This window comes from Danio rerio, chromosome 8, assembly GCF_052040795.2.
Source record: "Danio rerio strain M-AB ecotype USA chromosome 8, GRCz13ab, whole genome shotgun sequence".
NCBI classification, from domain to species: Eukaryota; Metazoa; Chordata; class Actinopteri; order Cypriniformes; family Danionidae; genus Danio; species Danio rerio.
In genome coordinates, this window is record NC_141028.1 from 46,005,898 (window position 1) to 46,018,435 (window position 12,538).

Consider the following 12,538-nt stretch of genomic DNA (forward strand, 5'->3'; position numbering starts at 1 on the left):
TAACACACGCGGCTTTCTGACGCTACCTGCCGTGTGCATCTAAGTTTCCGGGAAATGCTGAGTTTTTTTTCTCTCATTCGCCGTGCGGTATCAAACATTGCATGAAAAATACACGCTTAGAGCAGCGCCTCGAATCAAAAATCTCGTTTGTCGGGAGGGACATTAATGAATTCCCTGAATGAAAGAGCCAAACTGCAGTTAAAGTCCACCATTTAATAATTTGGCAAATAATTCGACTACAGATGTCCATGTAAACACAGTCACATTGTCCGCTGTGGGTGTGTGTTTTGACTCTGAAATTCAGCGCGCCCAAATAGACACTCCCATACCAAGCCGCTTTTCTTCCTCCAACACTCCCCCCTAAACAGAGCTGGACACGCCCACTTTTCTGACTTTTTCCAAAGTAGAGGTGTGAAAACACCCTGCTGAAACGAGGGGGTTTCATGGCCCTTTAAACTTCAGCCGCTTGCATTTCTCGAGGTCACTGAAGCATACCTGTCAATCCTCCCCTTTTTCCCGGGATTCTCCTGTATTTTACAGTTCTATCACGGTATTATACCGTAAAGGTATTTTCCCGTATTTCTCCCATATTTTCAGTCTTTCTCTGAACAGCCAAGCCTCCCTATACGCAACCCATACCGCCAAACCACCAGGGGTCACCCCTTGCTCTTAAACGTGAGGAATCCCTTATTATGGTGGGCATATCCCTTATTTTCACATCCCAATGTTGACAGGTATGCACAGAAGCTTCCTGTGAGTGTGATCTTAACCAGGTGCAGCTGAAAGTGCGAGCGCATTGCCTCCCGTGAGTGTCGCTCCATTGGAAAAAAAAAAAAAAAACTTCCCTGCAGGTCGCACACAAGAAGTGCCGATCGGCAACGCTAGAAATCTAAGCATAGGTTTCTATCAGGGTACACACAACAACGCTTCAAGTGGGTGGCTGTCCGCGGTGCCAAGCCAGGATTCGGGACACTTCATGTTTCTGCTGCGCCACAGAGCTCCATCTGAATAGTTTGATTTTTAATAACATGCGAATGTCTGTGTCTGGCATGCCGTGTCTCGGCTCTAAGCGGGTCATCCGGTGCCTCAGTCAAAGTTAATTCAGTGTGCGTGGTTATTAGTCTCTGTGTACAAGCTCGGAACTTTAATCTAGCTTACTGTTGGCTGTAAAACTATACAAAGACACAAATGATTGTTTACTCTCTGCTTGGTCTGTGTCTGAGGCATACATGTACGGCTGAATGCTGGTCCTCTCACTCATGCTGCTTCTCTCTGCCTGTCTGTTGCCAAACACCGAGCAGGGGAGCTCTTGGCTCCGCCCCTTTGTTACGTTGGGCGGGAATTTGAAACTGATTTTCATGTGAAGCAACACACCCCTAAAACAGCGAGCTGTGTACACGCCCCCAAATTAACACTTTTTTAATACATAATAATAATTTTAAAATGTGCCCTTTAAAGAATAACAAATATCGAATATAATAAAAAAAATCACATTAAATAAATAAACCCATATAAAAAAACAAAAGCTAGCTATAAAAATGTAGGTATATAAAACACATAAATTAAACCGTTTTAAAGCCATAATGAATTTTCGTTTTAGAAAGGCCTATCCGAAAAAAAAAGATTTTAGATATTTTCTAAAAACAATAAACACCGGAGGAGTTTTGAAACATTATTTATACAGTATTTAGATACAATGATATTAATCAAATCGTGCAAACAGAGCAATGTTTTGTGAAAAGCAGAAACTACATCCTTTTCTGTCATCCAGTCCTGCGCAGCGCCACTTTACAAACAGATTGGGGAAAACTTCTGTGTCCTCAAACAAGTGTTTATGCTTCTATATGACGTGGTAAAATTTAAAAATGAAATTTTAAATCTAGAGCTTTATTAGAGGATAGCTGCTGAGCGTAACAAAATATAGGTTATATATTATTTGCTCTTATGTGCTGAAACACTTAACACTTTCCTTTTAATTAAGGTCACCGAATAATATGCAACATCCTTAAATAAAGGTGAATTACCTGTTAAAAATCACAGGGAAAAATTAAAATGTCTTAGGTCTCTCTGGAGCATTTGGGCTGAATGTTTGAAGACGTCTATCAAAACGAGGATGTTACATGTCATATCGAGTTATTACCGGAGAATTTATGTGGTTTTATATTATGGATGGTTACGCTCACTGCACTGGGTTCCTCCTTTAGTGGCGAGACCACTCGATGCACAATGCCAACAGTTGGTCAGTGAGTAAACAAATATAATCAATGGAAATACACAGGCCCGTATAGACATATAATGCTGTACAGTAACGGGTCATTTGTTTGTTTCGGTGTTCTACTTTTTAATCATATATATATATATATATATATATATATATATATATATATATATATATATATATATATATATATATATATATATATATATATATAATAAAATTACTTGTATAAATATATATTATATATATTTAAATTACTTGCTTTCATTGATTATTATTTTAAGTTCAGATCTTTTACCCTTTTTTACCCATAGGAGATAAATAAAAATTCCTTAGGATTTTTTTTTAGGATTGTAACAATCATAGCATATACTTTTTTCCAGATTTTTTTTAGGGACCAAAAAAAAAATCAAAAATCAAATCACATTTTGACGTTAGGTCAGCTTTAAGCTTTACAAATATTTTATACAATGATCTTTGAATTTCAAAAACTTTGATAAATATATTTAGAATTGTCAGTATTGTTACCCACTAGTTCATAATGAATTCATCAGCAGTTTACTGATTAGAGAATTATAGCAATATCAGAATCAGTAAGACCTTTACCTGAAACAATCTCAGAAAAAAAATGATGCTATGTTGTACCAAAGAAGGTACAAACCCTTGTCACTGGGGCAGTACTTTTTTATGGGACAGAATTTTACCTAAAGACACACATTTGTACCATTGCAGTTTTTACCTTTAAGGACATGATTTGTACCATGGGAAATCAAAATGTACCTCCTGGGTTTTAAAACCTGCAGATACAATATTGTAACTTTTTGTGCATAAAGTGTTCATGAGATGGGGCGAGGCAGTGGTGCAGTAGGTAGTGCTGTTGCCTCACAGCAATAAGGTCACTGGTTCGAACCTTGGCTCAGTTGGCGTTTCTGTGTAGAGTTTGCATGTTCTCGCTGCTTTCACGTGGGTTTCCTTCGGGTGTTCCGGTTTCCCCCACTGTCCAAAGACATACGGTACAGGTAAATTGGGTAGGCCAAATTGTGTGTGTGTGTGTGTGTGTGTAAAAGTGTGTGTGGATGTTTCTCAGAGATGGGTTGCGGCTGGAAGGGCATCCGCTGCGTAAAAACTTGCTGGATAAATTGGTGGTTTATTTTGCTGTGGCGACCCCGGATTAATAAAGGGACTAAGCTGACAAGAAAATGAATGAATGAATGTTCATAAGATGGATTGCCTGATGGAAGAAACTGTTTCTGTGTCGGGCTGTTCTGGTGCACAGTGCTCTGTAGGGTCGAGGGTTGTACACAGGCCCGGATTGGCTAATCGGGAGGACCGGGAGAATTCCCGGTTGCCCGGTCTGTTTTTTGGCCGTGAGGGCCGGTTTCCCCAGCTCCAAAATCTGTTGCTCTCCGCAGTCACATTTTTAAAATTTATTTATTTATTTATTTGACCACAGCCTTTTTATTCATTATTTTACCGCAGCTCTACTCTTTTTATCTATTTTCTCACAGCTTCGTGATGCAGCCTGCAGGTTAATGAGCCAGATGAGTCACTATTCTGTGTATAGATTGTGGTCCAGTGGTTAGCACGTTAGGTTACGATGTTGCTGACCCGGGTTCAATCCTTGTCATTTATTTATTGTTAAGACATATAATACTGTTAGGGTTGTTGAACATTTGAATTTCTAAAGCAGCTGTTTTCTCAAAAAAAGACGTGATAGTGTCATTAGAAACTGATTTGGAAATGACCTTATTTTAATATAGTCAGTCGTGAACTGAGGTGGGCCGGTCTAAGGCTTGAAACTCCAGGGCTGAAAAGGAGTCCCACTCCGGCCCTGGTTGTACAAGTGATTTGCTCAGCAGTCCGAACTTTTAGAAGTAGTCTTCGAAGGTCAAAATTGGTGGCTGAGCTAAACCAGACAGTTATTGACGGTTTGGTTTTTGTTTTGTTAGATTATAAGTAGACTGTTAGGTTGGGGTTAGGGTTAGTGTAAGTTGACATGTACTTTCAAAGTTTCTTATAGTCAGTTAAATGTCTGTTGAAGGAGCAGTATCAGCAGATATTAAGCAGTCTACTAATACTCAAATGGACCATCAAAATAAAGTGTTACCCTCCTTTGTATTTCTTATCATTATTTCATCAACAGGTTTTACTTTATTAAATACATAAGATATAGTCAAAAAAAATTCTTAAAGTTAAATAAAATTTGCTCATGGCTTTTATATTTGATCACTGCATATTTTCCAAATATGACAACTTCTCTGCACTCTTAAAAAAATCCATAAAAAAATGGCAAAATGTACTGGCAGATCTTTACACAAACTTTTCCATTAATTAAAAACATCAAATTTATTAACTTCACATAAAAAAATCTGTTTTTTTGTCTGTTCAACTACTGTAAAAAAAGAAACATTTTATAAGAATTTAGGGGTTTTTATATTAAAACGGTTATTTTCTGTGTTTTTAAGGGAATATCAACAGTAAAAAAGTGAAAATATTCTGTGTTTTAATTAGCCAGATCTCACGAGGAAACGTAAGTATTTTACTTTACATTTTTACTTTTTTACTTGTCAGTTTAGTGGCTAATTCGTATGAATTCGTACAAGTTCAGTCTTATGAAAATGTAAGATTTTAAAAATAAGGCATGGCATCTAACCCCACCCCTAACCCCAACCATCATTGGATGATGAGCAAATCATACTAAATTGTACGAATTAGATCATACAAATTCATTCAAATTAGCCACTAATTCAAAAAGTTATGAAATGCCATGATATTGGGTTGGTTTTAATAGTATATCTACAGTAAAAAAAAAGTACAGATTCTGTTTTAATGGTATACTGTAAAAAAAAAAAAAAAAAAAAAAAAAAAAAAAAATATATATATATATATATATATATATATATATATATATATATATATATATATATATATATATATTACTTATTTTAAACAAACAAACAGACTGCAAACCTTGCTTTTTTTAAAATTTCTTTAAATTTCTCAGTGCTGAAAACATTTTCTAAATTGCTGTACTGAAACCTTCACGAAAACCTTGCCACTTTTATTTTTATTAAGTTTCTATGTTCCCTAATTTACTTTGTCTTCTTTTATGATTCTTGTATCTTGTCTGACTTTTGTTAATGTTCAGTAAAGCTGCTGAAATATACTGATTGTAATATTACAATCATCCGGTCTCAGTTTACGTCACTTCAGTCCAATATACATTTGTTTTTCTTTCTTTCTGCGAAACACAAAAGGAACTGGCTGAAGTATTATTATTCTGCTTAATGGTTCTATACATTACCTTTTATAATCCACACATACAGACATACAAACACACACAATGAGACTCTGCTTGGGAAATCTCCACTGAACTTGAATGAACGTCAATGAAAACAAGTTTAGTTGTCTTTTGTGGGTTTTGAATGGGGGGGCCACTTCAGTCTTTGTGCGATCTGAATTGACAGGACAGGTTTGGTCGTCTCTGGGTGTGACCACTCATTCAACAACACACTTTACTTTGTGCAGCAGGATCATCAACATCAGCTGTGTGTATTGCTGCTCCTCTCCATTAATATGGATATCGTCCAAATCAGTCTTTGGTTGCAGGATTTGTCTGAATAGCACTTTAATTAACGCTGTCTAAAAATCTATCTCACCCAGGGAAATATCATGGGGCAGGTCTGACTTGCCATACAAGCTTAGATACTACAATAGACAGCATCTGGTTCCAAATATGATTTTATGAATGAAAGATAACAGCCACCAGTGTAAAGATAAAATGTTTATGTGGATTGGACTTGAATGTTACTTTTTATGTGCACTCAAAAAAAATAAATAAATAAATAAAAAAAAAGATTTTTGATTATGCACAATTGAAGCCAATTGAATTGAAGTTCTGTTTTTAATATTTCCCAAATGATGTTTAACAGAGCAAGGAAATTTTCACAGTATGTCTGACAATGTTGTTTTTTTTATTTCTGGAGAAAGTCTTATTTTTTTAAAATTTTGGCTAGAATAAAAGCAGTTTTAAATTTTTTTAAAACCATTTTAAGGTCAAAATTATTAGCCCCTTTCAGCTATATATTTTTTGATAGTCTACAGAACAAACCATAATTATACAATAACTTGCCTAATTACCCTAACCTGCCTAGTAAACCTAATTAGTTAAGCCTTTAAATGTCACTTTTAAGCTGTAGCGAAAGGGCATCCGCTGCGTAAAACATGTGCTGGATAAGTTGGCGGTTCATTCCGCTGTGGCGACCCCTGATTAATAAAGTGACTAAGCCGAAAAGAGAATGAATGAATGACTGAATTATAATTTTACATGAATTTTATTCAGAATGATTGTACAAATGACTATTTTAGTTTCTCTTTAATCAACGGTTAGACTTTAATAGTATAAATTCACGATTCAACACATGACTAGGGTAAGAAATTATGTTCCTTGCCAGCCAGCCAGGGATTCTTGTAATACAAACTGTCATATAATTTCTCAAGAAGCTTTCCTACTTTCTTTGAACAGATTTTAATCTGTTTTATAAACTTTGTTTTTAGACACACAGACAGACTCATTTACCTAGACTCGTTGTCTACACCCAAATTTTTATATTTGTCTACATGTCTAGGCGGTTCATTCCGCTGTGGCAACCCCAGAGTAATAAAGCGACTAAGCCAAAAAGAAAATGAATGAATGAATCTACCTGCCTGATGTTTACATTATTTCATTTAAATTCTAATAATAAATTGAACAATCTGATTGTAAAGATGATGATTCTGCCTCTCATAATCAGCTTGATCCCATGGGGAAATATAAATATTTTATGTGTTGTCAGAAAAGCGGCTAATTCATTTGAATTCATACGAGTGAATCCATATGAAAATGTACAATTTTTAAAAGAGGTGTGTTTCCAAAACCTACCCCTAACCCTACCATTATTGGGGGATGTGTTGGAAATTAATTTTATTCATCTTATATTCATTTTATATACTACTTTATATACGTTTTACACAAATTATTAAGGTCTGTTTTTTTTTTATTCTTACATGAATGTGCTGTTTAAGTTAGACCAAGTGTGACCACTTCAACATCTGTTTATTACCAGACAAGATCTAGGTAAGTACCAGGTAAGTAAATGGTAATTTAACAAATATGTTTAGGATGGGAGGTAAATGTAAATAGACTGAAATGTACAGGAGATGGTCAAATTTGAAGTTGAGCGCTGATGTAACTGTGATACTTCCTGTATATCACTGATGACCTTGTGGGTATTACAAACTACTGTAGATAAAAAGAGAATGCACTCTGTTTCCGCGTCTCACTCTCTGCAGCAACCTGTGTTGCTGATTGTGTGGCCTTCTTTGCAAAGAATAAAACTTTAAAAGACACTCTGGGTAAGAATTTGTCTTCTTGACCACTGAGAGAACCTCCTTAGAGAAAATTGCCACAACAGGGGATAAGCAAATCATTCTAAAAATGTACAAATTAATACAAATTAGCCACTAAATCAAAAAGTAAAAAATTATCTAGCAAAAATCTGATGAAAAATTATGTATTGTCAGCTTGACAAAGACAAAAGTAACTAATTATTAGAAATTAGTCAAACCAATGAGTTAAAAATGTTTTGAAAAATCTCTCCATTAATCAGCACAAAAATATTAAAAATGTCATATTGGATTGCTAATCATTTTGACTTCAACTGTATATTTACACTTCGCTGAAATAACATTTTGCTTATCCATATCTCTAGGGATTCTTTAAGTATTTAAAAAGTATGTTCGTCCAATCTAATTAAATGATTCTTGTTCTTAATACCTGACTATTTATTTAAATATATAATTTATTGTTGCACTGAATTGAATTTAAGACAGTGTCAACGAGAAATCAAGGTAAAAGTAGCATATACTTAAAGTCATAATTATTAGCCCCCCTGTTTATTTTTTCCCGAAATTTCTGTTTAACAGAGAGATTTTTTTAATCACATTTCTAATCATAATAGTTTTAATAACTCATGTCTAATAACTGATTTATTTTATCTTTGAGATTATGACAGTACATAATATTTGACTAGATATTTTTCAAGACACTTCTATACAGCTTAAAGTCACTTTTAAAGGCCTAACTAGGTTAATCAGGTTAACTAGGCAGGTTAGGGTAATTAGGCAAGTTATTGTATAATGATGGTTTGTTCTGTAGATTATAGAAAAAAAATTGCTGAAAGGGGCTAATAATTTTGACCTTAAGACCTGACCTAATTTTGACCTGAAATAAATCAAATAAGACTTTCTCCAGAAGAAAAAATATTATCAGACATACTGTAAAAATTTACTTGCTCTGTTAAACATCATTTGGAAAAAAAAAAAGAAAAAAATCAAAGGGAGGCTAAAAATTCTGACCTTAACTGTATATTATTATATATTTTGCCTTTTTTTTGGTCAGGGAAAAAAAGGATGAACAAATACATACAATTTAGAGATGTATCTCACAATTTTATGCCTCTTTTCTTTGACCCACACTTCTAGTGAATGTCTCCTCTGTGTTCATCCATAGGCTAATGCTTTCTTTTTTTCTCCCAGCATTCATTACTGCTTAAACCGAGGAGGAGGAGAAACCACATTAAACATCAAAAGAGTCCAAACCACAGGGGTGAACAAAGAGGGAACGAGAGGAGATGAGAGAAAAGTAGGTAAAAAGTTTCACAGCAGTTCCAAGATTATGCTTTTATGAACGGAAAAAAGCTATGACAGCAAACAAGCGTGTTTCAGAGCGGAAAGAAGGTCAAACTTCACCCTCAGACAAGAATGTGTCACAACGGGGAGGCCAAACAGATGATTCTGACTGAACACAAATAATGAATCTACGATATCAAAAAGATGGGGGGGAAAAAGACCCATCTGGCTTAGTTTAGACTTGATCTGATGCCAAACATCATAATGTGATTGATCTGGGAAAACCACAAAAGAAAAAGCAGGAATTCCCAGTGTAGACATCACCCTCATATGTCTTATTGACAGTTGCATAACATTCACACGCGAGGAGAATCCAGAAGCTAATGTGATACACGTTCTCAAAGACATCTGTGCTCCGTCTGACCCCAAAACTGTTCTGTCATTGTGTGTGTTTTTCTCTCATGAGTTTGTGTCATTCAGCAAACCTCTGCTCAAAGATGGCCTCTGTGTTTAGATAAATGAGAGGCTCCATTGTTAAGTCTGGTGTTCAGTGAGGCCTGACACATTGTATTAGCAACTTACACACTCTTTGTGTCTGTCGTTACGTTTCTGAGTGTGTGCAGGTACATGATGAAAGCTGCTGGCGTCTGTTTATCCTTAAACACAAGAGAAGACTTGGTTTGACAGCAGGATTAGGCTGGGCAATAACATTTTACAGCAGCATTATCAAAAAGCAAGGATGTAAACATGAAATAAAAACTTACATAAGTAGTTTGTTTAATCAAGAGGAAGAAAGTATGTTAGAAAACTAAGAGAGAGAGAGAGAGAGAATTGAATTTTGAAAAAAACTATATTATATTATATATTAATATTTATGTTAACAATGAATTTTATAACTATACATGACTCTTTAAAAAAGATTATTATGAATAATTATGAATAAAACACTAAGGCTGAGTCCGAAATCACATACTTCCATACTAGTTCAAGAGTTCACTTAGCTTGTTTGACATGCTGTCCTGGAAGGGAGCCCTGAGCTCACCCAGCTAGCAAAATTCATGTTGCTCAAATCCGGTCTACACCAGACACTTACATCCTGCCCACATACCGCATGGAATGATGGCATTTCTGCGGTCCGCTCCTGTATGCCAGATCTGGGCCACAATTAAGCCATAGCAAAATCACATATCAGCCAGAATTTAACCAAATGAACCAGAACTGACCCTATTCTGAGCCACAGTTTGCTTTTGTTAAGGCTCATATCCGGCCCACACCAGACACTTTTATCTGGACCATATACTGAATGGAATGATGGCTCTAGGGCAGTCTGCTCTTGTTTGTCAGATCTGGGCCACAAATAAGCCAAAGCAATATCACATATCAGCCAAAATTCAACCAAATGAACCAGAACTTACTTTGTTTTTAACTTACTGGGCCACAGTTAGCATTTATTCTGGCCCAGATCTGGCCTACACCTTACACTTACTGGGTGTGGCAAAGTACAAAAATCCCAGCATGCATTGCAGTATGAATACATTCTATAGCCCATTGATGCTCCAGATTCATTATTTGCTGTTGATTCTGCTGTTTATGTTGATGTTGTTGATTTTACCTCATTTAGTATCCTGTTTGTGATGTTTTGGTCACTTTGTTAATTGTCACCATTGCTGAAGTTCATACACTGATTATTGATCTCTCTGTGAGCGGAAGTTGATCCATAGAATTTTTGTTTGCTTATAAACCTTCATAATTATGTGGCACATGCACGCATGTTATTATGTTACTTCTAATAATGGATTAAACATTGGTTAACATCAGTAAATTATATTAATTCATCACAGATTGTGCCTCATTTAATTTTATTGTTTTTGATATTTTTTTACTTGGCTCATTTGCTGTAATGAATATACTTTTCAAGCAAAGTTCTTACAGCAGCCCAAAAGAAAATTTATGTTAAGAGGTTCAAGGCTATGGGACCAACTTAAGCAAACACTTTTCTCCATGATGGTGACTTTAGTCTATGTGGTCCACATATATTTTAAGATAACTAGGCCTCATTTGCCATATCTTCTCTGGCCCGCTTTAGGCTCACAGCCACATTAGCCAGAGCTAACTGTGCCAAATATTTGCCAAAAGTGGCCCACATTTGTTTTAGGATAACTGGGCCACATTTGTCATATCTTCTCTGGGCCACTATAGACTCAAATCCACACTAGCCATAGCTAACTGTGCCAAATATTCACGAAAAGTGGCCCACATATATTTTAAGATAACTGGGCCACATTTGCCATATCTTTTCTGGGCCACTATGGGCTAACAGCTGCATTAGCCAGAGTTTGCTGTGCCAAAAATTTGCCAAAAGTGGCACACATATGTTTTAAAATAACAGAGCTACATTTGCCATATTTTCTCTGGGCCACATTAGGCTCACGGCCACAATAGCCAGAGCTTACTGTGCCAAATATTCACCAAAAGTGGCCCACATATATCTTAAGATAACTGGGCCACATTTGCACCTACACGTGTGAGCCACTTTAGACCCAGATTACCCTTAAATGACTATGCCACATTTTTGCCAACTGTGACCCACATTTGTCCTCTATCATTTGGGCCAATTTTGTCATTTTCCACGTTAGGCTACATTAGGCTCACATTCAGATTACATTTTGCCATAAGTGCCAAATCTTTGCCTTAATTTGCCTATATATGAATTTGAATCTTTGTCCCCCATTTGTCATCGTACAAGTGGGCCACTTCAGGCTCACATTCATTTTGCCTGGACTGAAGGAATACCACCAGTGCTACATAACTGCCTAAAGTGGCCCATATTTGGGCTATCTGGGCATAAGATCCTTGAGTCTGGGGCTCCCTCCCATTTGCAAGGCAAGAGTGGAGTTTGAGCTCAAGAAGATCTCGAGAACTCCCCTGCCATAGTAGCTAATGAACAGATAGTGATTGCTCTTAAGAGACAACTATTTACTAGGAGCATGTCTACGGTGCTGATTTGGATTAGTCTATTAACTGAGGTTGCATGTTTTTTGAAAGGTGGGAGGAAACCAGGGAACCCGGGGGAAACCCACGTGAGCAAAGGGAGAATGTGTAAACTCCGCACAGAAACATCAGCTGGCTTGGTAAGGACTAGAACCAGAGATGCTCTTGCTGTGAGGCAATAGTGATAACCACTGTCCAAGTCAGAGTTTAGTTTGTTTGTATAACTTCAGTATTATTTTCTGAATTCAGTTATGCACCTGTGAACCCCACACATGTCTGCTTTAAAAAAAGATATGTGTTATCTAACATAAAGCGTCACATGTCATGACATCATTTCTACATCACTGCACATGCACAGCAGTTTTACATTTAAGGCTTTCACTCGGAGCAAGTGTTTATGTGTCCTCTTGATCAGATTAGAAAAGGTCTGCACCACCCCTTGCAATCTGACCGTAATTTCATTAGAATCAAGCTCAGTTGCAACAGTTTTTAGATGAAGGCTTTTCGGTTTCTTTGAGCTGCCTGTGCTGGATTTTCTTGAGATAAAATGCACTGTTGATTTCAGATATCGGAGGTGAATGGCCAGACCAATTCAGCTGATATTAACTCAAATATCCACACTAAAACCAATCTCTCTGGAAGAGCATCTCTGAACACACC

The 12,538-nt window shown here is 36.3% G+C and overlaps 1 long non-coding RNA gene across 4 annotated transcripts in view; it reads left to right on the forward strand.

Moving 5' to 3' along the window:
• The window catches only part of LOC141375899 (uncharacterized), a 29,962-nt gene that overhangs the window by 3,920 nt on the left and 13,504 nt on the right, over window positions 1-12,538 (forward strand). For 2 of the 4 annotated variants that reach the window (XR_015498350.1, XR_015498351.1), the window contains exons 2-3: window positions 8,795-8,900; window positions 11,933-12,018. This is a non-coding gene — a long non-coding RNA (uncharacterized LOC141375899). Of the gene's footprint in view, window positions 1-7,282; window positions 7,613-8,794; window positions 8,901-11,932; window positions 12,019-12,538 lie in introns of those variants that run through there. The other 2 variants (XR_015498349.1, XR_015498352.1) reach the window with 2 other exon arrangements.